Source organism: Grampus griseus (genome assembly GCF_964374135.1).
Source record: "Grampus griseus genome assembly, chromosome: 7".
Lineage (NCBI taxonomy): Eukaryota > Metazoa > Chordata > Mammalia > Artiodactyla > Delphinidae > Grampus > Grampus griseus.
In genome coordinates, this window is record NC_139001.1 from 28,101,930 (window position 1) to 28,117,102 (window position 15,173).

General features: G+C 40.5%; 1 protein-coding gene across 1 annotated transcript in view; it reads left to right on the forward strand.

Moving 5' to 3' along the window:
* Positions 1 to 4,078: 4,078 nt before the first annotated feature.
* PLEKHM3 (pleckstrin homology domain containing M3) overlaps positions 4,079 to 15,173 on the forward strand; it is a gene marked incomplete at its 3' end in the record, with an annotated part of 181,701 nt that continues 170,606 nt past the window's right edge. The window contains exon 1 of the mRNA XM_082658307.1: positions 4,079 to 4,201. The remainder of the gene's footprint in view (positions 4,202 to 15,173) is intronic.

Below are 15,173 nucleotides of genomic sequence, written 5' to 3' on the forward strand. Positions count from 1 at the left end.
GAATTCCTGTAATATGTGCTTGTTGAATGACTAAAATGAAGCACATTCAAATTGCCCAATTAAAGACTTTTTTGGTAAGAGTCTATCACTTATTCTCGATCTTTCTGGTTAAAAAAGACATAGTATGTGGTAATAGGGTGGGGAATCACTGAATATTTTGCTTCGTTGAAGGCTTTTCACTATTTTTTTCTGTTTGCCTACTTGTAGAAGTGATAGCAAAAGACTCAAAAACCTATATGGCCTGATCATTGGCTAATCAGAAAGAACCCTGCCTCTCATGCAAGAGAAGGGTCAGGTATCAATCCTTTGGGTGTTGAATCTTAGGATGGGTGAGGAGGGAATTCCTTGGAAAGAGACTTGGGACACTTAGGAAGCTTAGGGACAGAAGCTAGTTACCAGCTTGTATGCAACTGTTTCAATATTTCAGCAATGGGATGCCTTTGCGGGTGCCTCCCAGCTGAGTAGCAAGCTCAGTTGTACTTCTAAGCTGCTCCATTTATGACTTTAGTATTCTACATCTCAAACGCTTTTAATTTACCTAATGAGACAAACAAATATTATGATATTGCTCTCAGTGAGTATCCCAATCATCTTTACCTGGGCATATCTGTGCACGTGGGGTGAAGTATACTTGGCTTGCAAATTCTAGGCTATAAATAGCACCAACATTTTCTGATTAAGTTTAAAATATTTTTTGATGCAACTTTTGTTTTATTTCTTGGAAGACAGTATTGCTTTATTGAATCTGGACTTGACCATTATTTTATAAAGGAAAGCTAAGTTGAAAAAATTTTAATGAAGAGATACAATAATAAAATATCCTTACATGTCATTTGGTATTTCACTTTGTTTTAATGCACATTTATTAAGATCATTTCCTAGGTACCGTAAGTGGTGTGGAGAATACAAAGATGAATAAGGCAAGCTCCCTGCCCTTCAGGGGATGCAGAGGGGATATAATAGGGGATCCTAAAGCAGGATAATGGGAATGAATGGAAGAGTATCCAGGAGTGGTAAAAAAATGTAAGTCTGGAGTATAGAGTGGGAGAAAAGAAGTATTCTGGAGATAAGTCTGGAATGGTGGAGTATTAGGATGCTTTCAGTTGTAAATGACGGAGACCAATGCAAACCACCTTTAGCAAACAGGGATTTAATTGGCAGTATAACTGCAAGGTCTAGAAGGTATACATAGGTGGCCCTATGTATACCTATGTGGGGTAATAATGATGTGTCAAGATAGGGTCATCAGCTGTAACAAATGTATTACCGTAGTGCAAGATGTTGATAGTGGGAGAGGTTGTGCGTGTTTTGGGGCAGCGGGTATCTGGGAACTCTGTACTTCTCTGCTCATTCTCTACAAAATAAAGTCTATATAAAAAAAAAAAGCAGCTGGGGCTTTTGAATAGAGATGTGAATTTAAATGTTTAAATTCAGAGGAGCAAAATGACCCCTGCTGACCAAATGGAGGCCTGAGAGCCAGCAACTGCCCAGCTGAGATCGTTCTCAGCCTTTGACTTTTCATCCCTTTTCTGGGATCGCACTGAGAATCTATATTAGTGATAATGAGTAAATCCAGTCATTCTGTAAATGTGGCTGTTTAATGTGCCAGACCCTGTGCTTAATGCATGGTGGGAAATAAATCACAAAGCATTGGCCCTGCCCTCCAACTCCATAGACTGGTATAGTTTTTCTCAAAGAATAGTCCAATAAGGAGCACTTTGAGGCACTTACTAAAATAACAGAATTCAGGACTTTTTGTAGACCTCCAGAATGAGAATCTACGGGTGTCTGGTCGGGCCACTCAAGATGGCTGTTCTCTTGCTCTCTGTATACCCTCTGCTCGACCAGTGCCTGCTGCACCTACACCCTGCTCACATGACTGACCTTCCTGTGCACTTGCCCCAGGTCCCAGCTGGTGATTGTTCTGATCCGAGGGGTGGTGAGGGGCGTGCCCCTCTGCTGGTTTCTCTGGTAACCCATGAGCCAACCTGACGTCAATTTCCCCTATAATTGGCAATCTCCCCCCACTCTCGGGCCGCCCCCCCACCCCAGACTGGGTGCACGACCCAAGAATTTGCATTTTTAACATGCGTCCAAGAGCCTTGACTCTCAAAATGTGGCATCACCTGGAAGTTCACTAGAGGTGCAAAGGCCCCACCATAGACCCCTTGAATCATGATCTGCATTTTAACAGGATCCCCACACATTAAAGTTTGAGAAGCACTATTCTAGAAGATTCTATTACATGCTGAAGTTTGAGAATCAGTGGCCTGGGAAGACTAATGAGTATATAGATGAATTTGGCACAATGTGATGAGTGCATTTATAGAGGAACATGTGAGTTCCTCTGGGCATGTTTAAAGGATCCGGTTTCTCTGTCAGAGATTTCCAGGAGAGGTGTGATGCCACTTGCTTCTTAAAAAGCAAGAAGTTGGCCAGGCTAAAGGGATGGGGCAGGGGTGACAGCTCTCATCAGAGGAAATCCAGTGTCAAAAGTCCTGAGGCAAAAGAGAACACTGCATGTTTAAGGAACAAGAGATGTATCTCGAATTGCAGTATAAGTTTTCAAACAAACATTTAAACTCTAAACATCAACCAAAAGAGATATTTTAAAAAATTCAATGGTTAAAGATTCTCTTATTAATCTTTAAGGAAGTGCAGGAATCAGATTTTTCGAATCTTATCATGCTGTTTCTCTGGCCTCCTTTGACAATTTTTTTGTGTGTGTCCATTTCTTCATTCATTCATTCAAACATATATACATTACACACTGTGTTTTGTGCCTATTATGTGGTGGTGAGTGAAACCAAAACAGTTTCTGCCCTCAGGGAGTTTATAGGGGAGGCTGGAGTGGGAGTGGAGAAGCCAGTAGAACAGGTAAATTTTAAAAATGGGTAATTATAAATTGAGAAAATGGCTAAGTGTGCTATGATGGAGAATAAAGCAGGAGACTTCAAGGAAGGTCTTCCAGCCAGACTGAGGTAGGAGACAGATGGGCCCTTGGGCTGGACAGCTGGTGTTTGTCAAGTGGAGTAAAATTGAAACTTTGTTCTCACTCCAAGGGCAAAGGTAGTGGCAGAAGCTGAGCTCTGCTAAAGTAAAGAGATAAGACGACCACTCCTGAGGTCAAGGAACACTTCCCTGTCTGCGCATGTGCAGAAAGGCTCCTTGAGGGTCAAAAAGGGAGGGGGCGCCACCCCATAATAAGTGTGGACATACACCCACAGGCTTCTGCAGTGGGATTCATCTTAGCAAAAAGTTGCGCACAGCCCTCCTCCCCTCCCTGCCCGCCACCCCCAACGTCTATTGGCTAGGATTCCTGGTTTTCATCCAGGCTACCCAGGTTCAATTCCTGGGCAGGGAACTAGGATCTCTCTTTAGGACCATTCACTGCTGTCTCTCCGAGATCAAGACCACCCTATCCTCTTGCAACGTGGCCAAAGTCACTGTGGGGTGGGTTGGAGTGTCTCACAAAGGAGCACTCAGGTTGCCCACCAGTGCGCGTACACACACACACACACACACACACACACACACACACACACTTTCTGTTTTGCTGGGAATCCGAATGGGGGTTAAGACCTCCTCTCAAAACCATCCTCTTTCAACCTGCTGGCTACACCATGAAAGGGGAGTGAAAATTGATTTTCATCGCAGCTCCAAACCTGAAATGTGAAGCAATCTCTAGGTTCTAATAGTTCTATTTTCAGAAAGAACTTCTCTTTCTAATTCTCTTAGCCAAGGGAGCTGCTGAATAACAAGTCTGGTCCCTGGCATGTTTCAAGTGAAATTTTCCAATTGCAAACATCCATCTGTGCGTTGGGAGGAGCAGTGAGGAGACTCTGCGGCACATACCATTGTTTTCAAAAAGTGTGTGATGAAAACTGTGCGTAGGAAAACAAAGAGATAAGGAGGCCAGGAGGGTGCGGGCAGGCCCTGAGTGGCGCTGGGTCCCTAAGGCAGGAAAGACGAGTCCTTGCGGCCTGGAACCTTGTGTGTCCGAGTCTCGCTTCCTGAGCTGCTGGAAGGAAGCATTTAAGTGTGGGACCGCAAGAAGCGCTTGTAAACAGAGAGCCGGGCCGGAATGGTCGGTGGCCGAACGGGCCGTGACCGTGAGGAGAGCTGGCTGCCAAAGCCGAACCACAGCCAGAAGTAGGCTGCAGGCCCCGCAGGTGAAGGGGGAGAAGTAGCCGGAGGCCAGGTGAGCATCTGCCTGCTTCTGTGCTGCCGGACTGGCCACTGCGGGAAGGGTGTGGGGATGACAGCATTGTGAGTATACGAGAAGCTCCCTGGCGTAGCGGTGATTTTGCTGTTTCTTCCATGCTCTGGTTTCTATTTCATCCTGGAAACTGCACAGCAGTGCAGTGGATAATAGGTGAGGGGAGACTGTATGATGCGTTGTCTGTTTATTTTTATGAATCAGGTATATAAGTAGAAAGCAGTTGAAATAGCTGATCCCGTTCTGTGTGTTGTTTTTAGTACCCCGCCGCCCCTCCTGGGTCTTAGAAACCAAGCCTCAGCAGAGCTTTTAACTCACATCTAACTGGGGCTTTCAGACTACAACGACTGTTCCATCTGTTGACCTTGTTCATTTTTAATATACAGTAAATGACACTATGTGACTGATGACAAGCATGATTTGGTCTTCCATGAAAGGATTACTAAGCTAAAAGGTCGAGATAAGGACATTTCAGACCCACTCCTCAAATAAAGTGTTACTACTGAGATATACAAATGAATGACAAATTGAGACTGGTCTAGAGTTATAGCTTGCAAAGCAGGACAGATTTGAATTTACTAGGTTAAACTGAGATTGAGCTATGCTGTTGTAAACTAACTTGGAAGTTTTTGTCTTCTTGGAAAAGAGAAATACCTGGGTTTTTTTCCTTTAATATTATAATTTCAGTAGTCATAGTGAATTATGATTTGTATTCATTCATAAGATACTTTATTATAAAATACCACACATAAATTATAATTGGCAAACCTTAAGATATAAGGCAAATTTTTTTTCATTAACTTCAAAAACAAATGCCTTAACCAAAATTGGGCTAAAAGGTCGGTAGGCATGTGTCACCTTGGTCACATAGTCTAACTTTTAGTTACTAGAAGAATATTAGATTAAATTGCTCATAGAAAAGTGTTTTAAAGTCATGCACATCAAGGAGATAATATTAATGCCTGATGAGTTTGTCTTTCAGTGAGTATTTTCACAATGTAATGGTTCATAGCAAGAACTATAAAGCCATTCTGGGTTTGAATTCCTGCTTGGTCACTTCCTATTGTGTAACCTTGGGCAGTTTATTTGCTATATTTCTTAATCTGTAGTATGGAAATAATAACAGTACTGATTTCATAGGGTTGTTATGACGATTAAATGAGTTAATATTTTTAAAGTTCTTAGAACAGTGCATGTAGTAATTGCGATATACATGTTTGTTAATAAATACATAAAATAGAGATATACCAATGTTGAAAGTAAAATGGTGGTTGCCAGGAGCTGGGGGAGGGGCGAAATGGAGAGTTGTTTAATGGGTATAGAGTTTCCGTTTTGCAAGATGAAACATTCTAGAGATTAGTCGCACAACAATATGAATGTACTTAATAGTTTGGAACTGTACACTTAAAAATAGTTAAGATAGTGAATTTTATGTAATGTACTTTTCCCCACAATTAAATCTTTTTAAAATACCAATGTTAGCAAAGTCATATACAATCATAGGGGAATTTGTTCCAATTTGTTCCAGATACCAAAATTCAGCAATGCTCAAGTCCCTTATAAAATGGCGTAGTGCTTGCATATAACCTCTGCTACGCACATCCCCTGGTATAATTTAAATCATCTCTAGATTACTTATAATACCTCATATAATGTAAATTCTATGTCAAGAATTGTAAATTCTATGTAAATAGTTGCCCAGTGCCCAGCAAAATTCAAGTTTTGCTTTTTGGAGCTTTCTGGAGTTTTTTTCCCCCAAATATTTTCTGTGGTTGGTTAAATTTGCGGATGTGGAACCCAAGGGTACGGAGGGCCGACTGTGTTCAGAATCGTTATTAGCACGCAGCAGCCCCATCCTTAGTTGTCTTTGCCATTGTGAAAATGCAACTTCTGGCAGTCATCAGTAAGATTCACTTATTTGGTAAATTCATGAAATTAAGACATCATAAAGAGCACAAACAAATGATAAGAAACAACATCTAATACCCTATGGCAAGCACAGTTCTGAAAATGCCCCTCCACCAAGATTGCATACCCTCATCCCCAGAACCCGTAAGTATGATGCAGTATCACTTCCTTGATCATGTTTCTTTATATGGCACAGTTGAATTTAAAATGGGGAAATTAGCTGGTGGGCCAAATCTAATCAAAGAGGCCTGTAAAAGAGGAGAGCATTCTCTGGCTGGGGAAATCAGAGAGACCTGAAGCCTGAGAAGAACTGAACATGCTGTTGCTGTTTTGAAGATGGAGGTGACACTTGAGAAGGCATGGGGACAGCCTTGAGAAATGCGGGAGCCCTAGAATTGCTGAGGGTGACCCAGTGTGGAAACTGGAACCTCAGACCGAGGGTCAACAAACTGAATGAGCTCAGAACTGGATTCTTTACCAGAACCTTTAGTTAAGAGCACAGCCTAGCCAACGCCTTGATTTCTGCCTTGTGAAAGAGAGCCTGAGCAGAGAACCCATACAACCCCACCCAGACTCTGACCTTCAGAATTGCGAAGTAAGAAATGGGTGTTCTTCAACGAACAGTAGCCCCGACTCGCCGCAACTAGAGAAAGCCCATGTGCGGCAACGAAGACCCAATGCAGCCAAAAATAAATAAAATAAAATAAATAAATTTATAAAAAAAAAAAAGAAATGGGTGTTGTTTTGAGGTACTAAGCTTGTGGGAATTTGTTACACGGCAAAAGAAAACTAATATGACAGGAACAGACTACCCATACAAGAGAAAACTAAATGGCTAACAGTCATGTGAAAATGCATTCTCTTTCCATTAATCAAAGAAATGAAATTGAAACAACAGCAAGGGACCATTTTTCCAGCTCTCAAATTTACATAGATTTAAAAAAATTCTAATTCTCCACATCAGGTAGTGGGTAGCAGAGCAGACACTCTTAGATGCTGTGAGGGGTGCGCAGATGTGAAAGCTTTCTGAAAAACTCATTGGCTGAATGTACGAAAAGTCTCACTAAATGTGTCCACTCCTCGATCCAGTAGTTCCACTCCTAGCAGTCTGTCCAAAGGAACTTATGAGAAATGTTTTAAAAGTTAATGTTCACAAGTGCTTAATATGGCTTTGGTTAGAAAAGTCAGATATTGGCAATAGTCTAAATGCCCAACAAGAGGGGAACAGTTTAAATAAATTATGCTATCATCAAAAGACATGGTTTTATACAGATTTGTAAAAGGATGTTTATGAAGAGTTTTAACAGTGTGGAAAGGTATTTATCAATGTTTGCTAAATGGGGGGAGATAGGCTAGAGAACTGTATGTGCAGTCAACTCTCAACTATGTTTAAAAAACCAGAAAGATCTACCTACATAAGGAAAGGGACTGAAAGGGCCAAAATGGGGCAGTGCTTTTTTCTCATTGGAGGATGAATAGGCATTGTTTATTTTCCCTTTTATACTTTATGTATTTTCAAAATGTTTAACAATAAGTATATAGTAATTGTTTATAACCATAATAATCAATAAACATTATTTTAAAAGCTGTTAAAACTCTATGTTGTGGGGAATACAATGAATCTAAGACATTGTCCAGTCAAATAATAGAGAATATAAAAATCCATAAATAACTTAATATATGGCAGGAAGTGATGTTTTAAAGAAAGACTAGAAGATAGGATATGATAAATATGGTTGGAAAGATTGAAATAAAGTTGGATAACTTATTTCTCGATAAGGGTAATCAGTGAAAGCTTGGTGGTGGAAGGATGGCTGAATATCATACTGAAATGATAGAAAAAGGAAGCTCATGGTTGAGCTTTCGTTGTCTTTGTTTTCTCATAGATTGATGGATTTTAGGCTTTGGGCTATGGACTCAGGTTAATTATATAAGTGGAAAACAAAGAACTGTGATTTTTTGCTAATATAACCATTAGCAAAAAAGAAAAAGAAAAAGCCCTCTGCATGTTATTACTAGGAAAACCAAACTGGATGTAGGCCGGTAACTGCTGCATTAAAAAACATCCAAAGCTAATATTTATTGAATACTTATCAGATACTTAATATACTCTATTCCAGTTTAATCATGTATGCAGCCTTCCCGTAATACTTGAAGTCACGTCACACATTTACAAATTTAAGAAACAGGCAGGTAGAGGGGTACTACGTTAATTATTGGTTTCAGAAGACCTGATTTTAATAGAAACCTGAAAAGGTTAGACCATTTGGGCAGAATTTTTAGCATTCTCCATCTCTAGACAGTTTGCAGGAGCCCCAGACCACTGCTACTCCTTCTTTCTTTTCTTACTAGCTCCCTTTTCTATTTTCACTTTACACTCTCCTCCAACACCTGTAGAAAAGTATGGAAAGTGTCTGTTGCTCCACTGGCTGTTAGCCAAATGCTGATTTTCTTCATGGGGAGTGTTAACCCTTCAAAAGAAACCCTGTGGAGGGATATCTAGAAAGGAATTGCTTTTTTTCTTTTTCCTTTTTCTTTTAGAGTGGATTTTATATATGGTTCATAAGTAGCGGAACTGTATGCTAGCTTGGAGTTTCTGGGGCAAGCTAATGCAGAGAATTGAGTAATGAGTGAGAGTGTGATAAGAATAACCACCAGTAGTAAATTCCATGCATTGTGTTTGCTCTGTTTCATTGGCTACTGTAGGTATTACCAGACAGCAATAACAAGCCTACATAGTTCACCTTCATATTGACAGTAAGGTATGAAGTTTATTTGGTCCATGAGGGTAATTAATGTTAATGGCAACATGAATTATGAGCAAAAACCAAAGTCAAAATATAGAGGCCATTGTATTGAGATGTCAGGCATGCTATTTTCATTAACATTTTGTTTGTTTTTCATACACTCATTAACTGTCAATTTGAGTTATGTGTTTTAAATTGGATTCCCCGATTATATGCCACATTTATGAGTATGGGGGAGATTTATTTGTCTAGTTACCGTGATTAGTGTAACCAATTTATAATTCAGTACAAACTGAAGCTGCCCTGTTCTGCATTATCCAGTTTACTTGTGGACATTTATCTAACTGGGAAATTGCTAAATATCCATTTTACCTTGTAGTCTATAGATGTGATTATAAATGTAGATTTTCATAGAACAAGGAACATATATTATAGGTTAGAAAACATTGGAAAGGTAACCAGCAGTTTTTATGCTCCAGGAAATTAGCTAATTGATCTTTTCCCATGAACTTTTCCAGAACAACTTCTCTTCCACCCTCAGAGATTATTGGTTTGTAAATTAAACAAGTAAGAATTGAGCACTTATTTTGTGCCGTGGCACATACCTCTTGTACTTGGAACCAGCAATACAATCTTGAAGAAAACAGGCACAATCCTTGCCTTCATGAAGGTTACAGTCTAGTGGGGGAGACACACAAGTAAGCAGGCTAGTTTTATACAGAGTGAAAAGCATTATAATTGAGGAAATCAGTGTGCTATGGGAACACACAAGAGGGATGTTCAAAATGGACGTGGGAGGTCAGGGAAGAAGTGATACCTCAGCAAAGACCTGAAGGCTGAATGAGAATTAGCCAAGTTGTGTGCCTTTGTGTTTTGGGGTGCGGGGTAGTGACGATGGAGATTTAAGAGGTAAGCCCAGGAAAGTAAGTGGACTTGAGCTCTTATAGGCAGTGTTAAGGAGTATATGATTTATCCAGAAGAGAACAGGGTTTTAATTTTAGAAAGCCCTCTCTGAACTGCAGTGTGGCGAATGGATTAGTGGAGGGAAAGACTAAAGGGAGGAAACTGCATGGTAGTGTCTGAACTAAGGCCATAAAGAAGGAGAGCAATGGATAAATTTGGCAGATCTCACAGAGGTAGAATTAGCATGACTTGCCGATTTGGAGTGATTTGTGGGGGAGGGAGCCAGCAGGGTCAAGGATGATGATATCCTTCACTATATGGAGAATGCCAGGAGGAGGGGCAGGTTGAGGGTAAGATGAGGAGTTTGGTTTTGTGCATGTTAGGAGTTAGGGGATGTCTGAAAGGCAGTTGCATGTGGGTCTAGAGCTCAGGATAACAATGTTTCTCATCTGTCACATGGACTGCTGCCGAAGCCATGGGGATGGAGAAGATCACCCAGGTGGAAGAGGAACTAATTAAGAGGGTTATGGGGAAAACGGAGGAACACCTACATTATGATGTGGGCATAGGAAGGGGGCTCATACAGGGTACCAGAGGGAGCATCCAGAGATAAAGGAGAAATTCCAGAAGAGACTTACATCAGTGCTTTCATGAGAGCAATGCAGAGAGTGGGTGTTGAGTAGGTCAGATCCTGCTGAGAGGTCAGTCAGAGGTGGAGTGAAAAACCTCCTGGGTTTAGCCAAAAGGAAAGTGTTGGTGACCTCTGCCTGTGCAGTTTCACCTGGGGCAGAATCAGTGCTTCTGCAGGGAGGAATGAATGGAGTCAGAAAGCATAAAAAAAAAAACCTCTTTAAGAAACTTGGAAGAGGAAAGGAGGAGGGACAGAGTATCCTACCCGTACAGGAACTTGGGAGACAAGGGAGTATTTTACTTCTTTGTTTTTTCTTCTTTGAGAAGAGACATTCCTTTTGAATCACCCTGAATCTTGCACTACTGAATCCTTCCACTCTAAGACTACCAGAAAGCCCGATGTGCAGCAACTCATTTTACCTGAACAGTGCAGGAGGAACCCTTGAGTTAATTAAAACCTTATCTCAGAGCTTCCTAAACTGACTGCTGTCACCACTCTCTCCATCAGTTTGTTGGTTTATAATGGGAGAAAATCAAAGAGACTGTGGTGACCCTTTCCCTGGTACCATACGGATGACCCCGGGTGACCCCCGTTGGCATCCTGTACCCTGCCTTTGAGTTCACAAAACACTACGTTATGTCATTTGATTTACATTCCAGAACAACCTTCGGGGAAGGTAGGACAGGGATTCTTATTTGACCTGCATTGAAATAACTAGAATTCAGGTTCAAATGACATGCCTGGAATCACACATCTAGTAGTAGTGCATGGGCAGTTCAGGTCTTCTAATTCCAGATCTTGTGGTCCAAAAGTAATTAACTTTCACTGAGAGGTTAGATATGATGTCTATATTTTCACTGTAGTGTGATCATATAAAACTTGGGCATATCATATTTTAGTACACTTAAGAAACAAGACTGAAGATTGTGGGTCAACTTTGTAATTTCGCTTGAGTCCCATATACATTGATATTTGTCCCCTATCCACCCGCTGTCCCCCAAAAAAGTTAAGTTGGTTTCAGAAGGAGGCAGTTTATTTGGACATGCCTTAATAGTCAAAGCATGTTTGAATTATCTATAGTCACATCTAATTTGAAAATATTCCTTTTAATTCTTTTGACAGAAACACTTATTTGCAGGGTTTTTTTTTTTTTTTTAAGCAAACATTTTTACAAGTGTTTCTATTTATTGGCTAAATGAAAAATGATGTCTTTGGGAAACATTAGTAAAAGGTTTGGGCAATTAGGACTATGTAAACATTTGCAAAAGCACTTGTTTAGCCTAAATGGAGTCAGTTACTATACTCTTGCAGACATTCCAAGCAATATGTCCAAGGTCACTGAGAGAATTGAGGTTAGCTATTTAGTTAGAGAACAGCCTTTTATTCTGTTTGTTCAGACACCTATCATCCACTATTCCCTTGGAGAATTTACAATGACACAGAAATAGTACAGAGGTGATTTTTTTTTTGGTAAATTAAGTATAAACTATTTCCCTGGATATTTAGCAATTAACTTTCTGAGTTGTGGGATTAACAAACAGAAGGATTTAAAAAATAAATATTAAAGTTGCTGAAGTTTGACACTAAAACTCAAAGCACCTTGTATGTAAAATTCTAGCTGTATTATCTCAGGGTAATTAGTTTGCAGTTAATTGTTATACAGGACAGTATGTGCATTTTAGAGGTTTGTTTCCACTCGCTTACTGGCCATATTACCTTGGACAAGGTACTGCATTTCTTTAGATCTCAATTTCCTTATCTGTAAAATGGTAATAATAATAGCAGCTCTCCGATAAGGTTGTTGTGAGGATTTAACAACATAATGAAGATAAAGGGCTTCACATAATGACTTTAGGAAGTGCTCAATAAATGTTAGTGATGACTCTTAAATCTTGGTCTTGGTGTAGGAGTTGTAAGAACTCTATTTTGTTTTTAAACGTTTCACTAAATACACCATTCCACATTTAACATATGTCCATCCACGCTGAAGGAGTCCTCTATAGGGCATTTTTGAAAGGTTTAATATAACAGTAGTTGTCTCTGATGAAGGGTTTAGTATAACAGTAGTTGTCTCTGATGCAGGGCAAACTATTTGAGTCCCAGCTACCATAAGCCTATCATCCTAATGTCAGATCAAAACAGTCACAGAAATAAGACCAATCAGAGCTCCAGAATTCAACTTCAGAATGTTTACACGTTGCTGTCTTGTTTTGTAAAAATCCATTTAGTACCAATGATAATAGTCCACAGTAAAAGAAATTTAAACCCAGATTTGTGGATGAAAACGTAGTTCTTACTGTTCTTCCTCTTCATACTTGGTAAACTTTTCCTTTGTCCTGTGTGATGGGCAGAGAGTTTTCTGGCCTTCATGTAGTACATAGTAAAATAACAAAGACTCGTCCTCTTGTTTTACCTTGCCTTGTCCTTATCTTTGAGGGTCAAAGACAATGTTTTGTCTGCTTTTGGCAGGCTTGCTTGTTTCCTGACGGAATTGGTAAGAGGCTGCTTGGTAGCCAACCAAGGTCAAGGTCATTGTCACAGATTGAGTCCAAAAGGGAGGGAGGGGTCGTGGGTGCAGTCCATCACCCCTGGGTACGTCTGTCCTTTCAAATAAGAAGTGAGTCACCTTCTGCTTAGACCTTATCGTGGGTCTGGTACTCTCTGGGTGCCATTCAACAAAGACCCAGCCTCATTCTTTAGCAGGTTCAAGTGTAGCCAGGAAAGAAAAAAGATCAGTTAACTACTTCTCATGTACGTTCACCCTAAATGCCCAGAGGAACCAGTTTTGTGAATGTGTGCTAACCCATAAGCTGGTTGTTGCTTTGAAGGTTAAAGTGGTGAGTATTCTCCCTTCTGGTAATCAGCTGCGGTGACCCAAGGAATTAAAGTCAACGGGAAGTGAGGCAAGGATTCATTTCTCATGACATCTCAGCCACCCAGCAAATGCTTCTGCTGGCCAGGGATGTTTCTGTGGGTCGGATAGATTCTGTGGGTTGGATAGACTTGGGCAGCTTGTGAGGAAGCCCTCTACACTTGTGCCTCCCATTTGTGCAATTGTTTGTTAGTTCACTTTGAGCTCAGGCTTTGGTGGGACCTTCAGAGATATTCCTGTAGGTTGACAGCTTCATGCCAGAAGCAGCATCATTTTTAGAGCACATCTGATTGGTTTTATTTGTACGTTTCGTTTGTCTTTGGTTTGTTTCAACTGAAGTCATCTCTGTACACGTTATTATGCCATTCAATTGTGTTCTGTCACTTAAGACTTTTTATTGTCCCTTGATTAGTAATGACCTCTTATTTATGTTCCCATAACACCTTTTGTATACTTCTGTTAAGGCACTTTTTATACTTGGTTTTGTATTGTTTCCCCACTAGCTATTAAGCTCTTTGAGGGCACAAGCTGTGTTTTGTGTCCGTACCGTCACCTAACATAGTGTTTGGGTACTTGGTCCATCCTCCGTGAGCGCTTGTTGAGTATAAATGGTTGTGTGGTTAGAAATCAACAAGCTTCTTATAGGAATAGTAATTGTTTTAGATTTTACAAAAATTTCACATATATTATCTGCATTTGTGCATTACAGCTCTCTAATGGAGAGGTGCACTGATGGAGACAGACGTTGGAAGGATTTCCATTTTGCAGATAAGAAGGGCCAAGACGTCCTGAGTCAGCCTGACTTGCTGGAGGTCATTCAGCTTAGAAGGCCGTGCTGGGACATGAACCCTTTCTTGGTGTCAGAAATGTGTGTTCTTCCCATTGCCACACCTCTGTCCCATCAAAAAACCTCAAACTTGGGTGGCTCATGGATTGAATTCACCTTACTCCTTGTTTATGGTCCTTTTAGCATCAGGGCCCCTGAGTGATTTAAAGTGGTTTAAAAGGTAATTGAACGTGGACTCAGTAATTTGACAGGGATTCTGGGAATTTCTTTTTCTTCCCCATGGGGCCTTCGACTGACAGTAGATGAGTCATTTTGGTCTCTGTTTCATCATCTCTAAAATAATCCTGCTACTTTACTTACCTGTCTCTGTTGAGATTACTACAAATTTTTTTCAAGAAGCTTATCAAGTGCTTTATAAACCATGCTCTAAACCATGCATGTGAAGATGATTATTCTCGATAAAGTCAAATAGTTATATGAGCTGATGACATCTTTAAAGATGCTAATCTGAAAAGCTATTTCTTTAGCTTTTTTGGGTATCTTGCATAGCTGGGTCTCAGTGTTCCTCCTTGGGGTGGCCATTACGAGGTCTCACGCCAGCTGGTTTAGATGACACCTCCATGTACTCGTTATTCCCTGTTGCAGTTGGAGGGTGACTCTAGCACACGTGGTTTTTATGATGGAACTTTTCAACTTCTTCACCTCAGTCCTAGGATGGAGGTAATTTGAGTGATTCTTTTGTTTGTTTTTTAATCACTGTTTCCTGCCATGGAGGTAACGGGGAATGGAAAACACTGAGTCTGCATTTTTAGACACTTAAGTAACTGAAGTTTGTGTCTGTCTGTTTTGATCCTAAAACCAGGACATTTTGGAATGCTGGTGGTTTTATGAAAATGGGCTTCTCAATCAGAAGTCTTGGCTTTCCAGCGCAGTGGGTGCCACAGGGGCATAATAACATTGCTGCCTTCAATAGCAGAGCAATTGGAGATTTGAAGCCCCACGCTTATATTTAGGTTGGTTTCTGGGAAAACATCTTGGGGCATCAAATGTCTCAATGATTTTTGCAAGAGGCAAACAGTAAGCACAGAGATGGACTGAAAAATGCT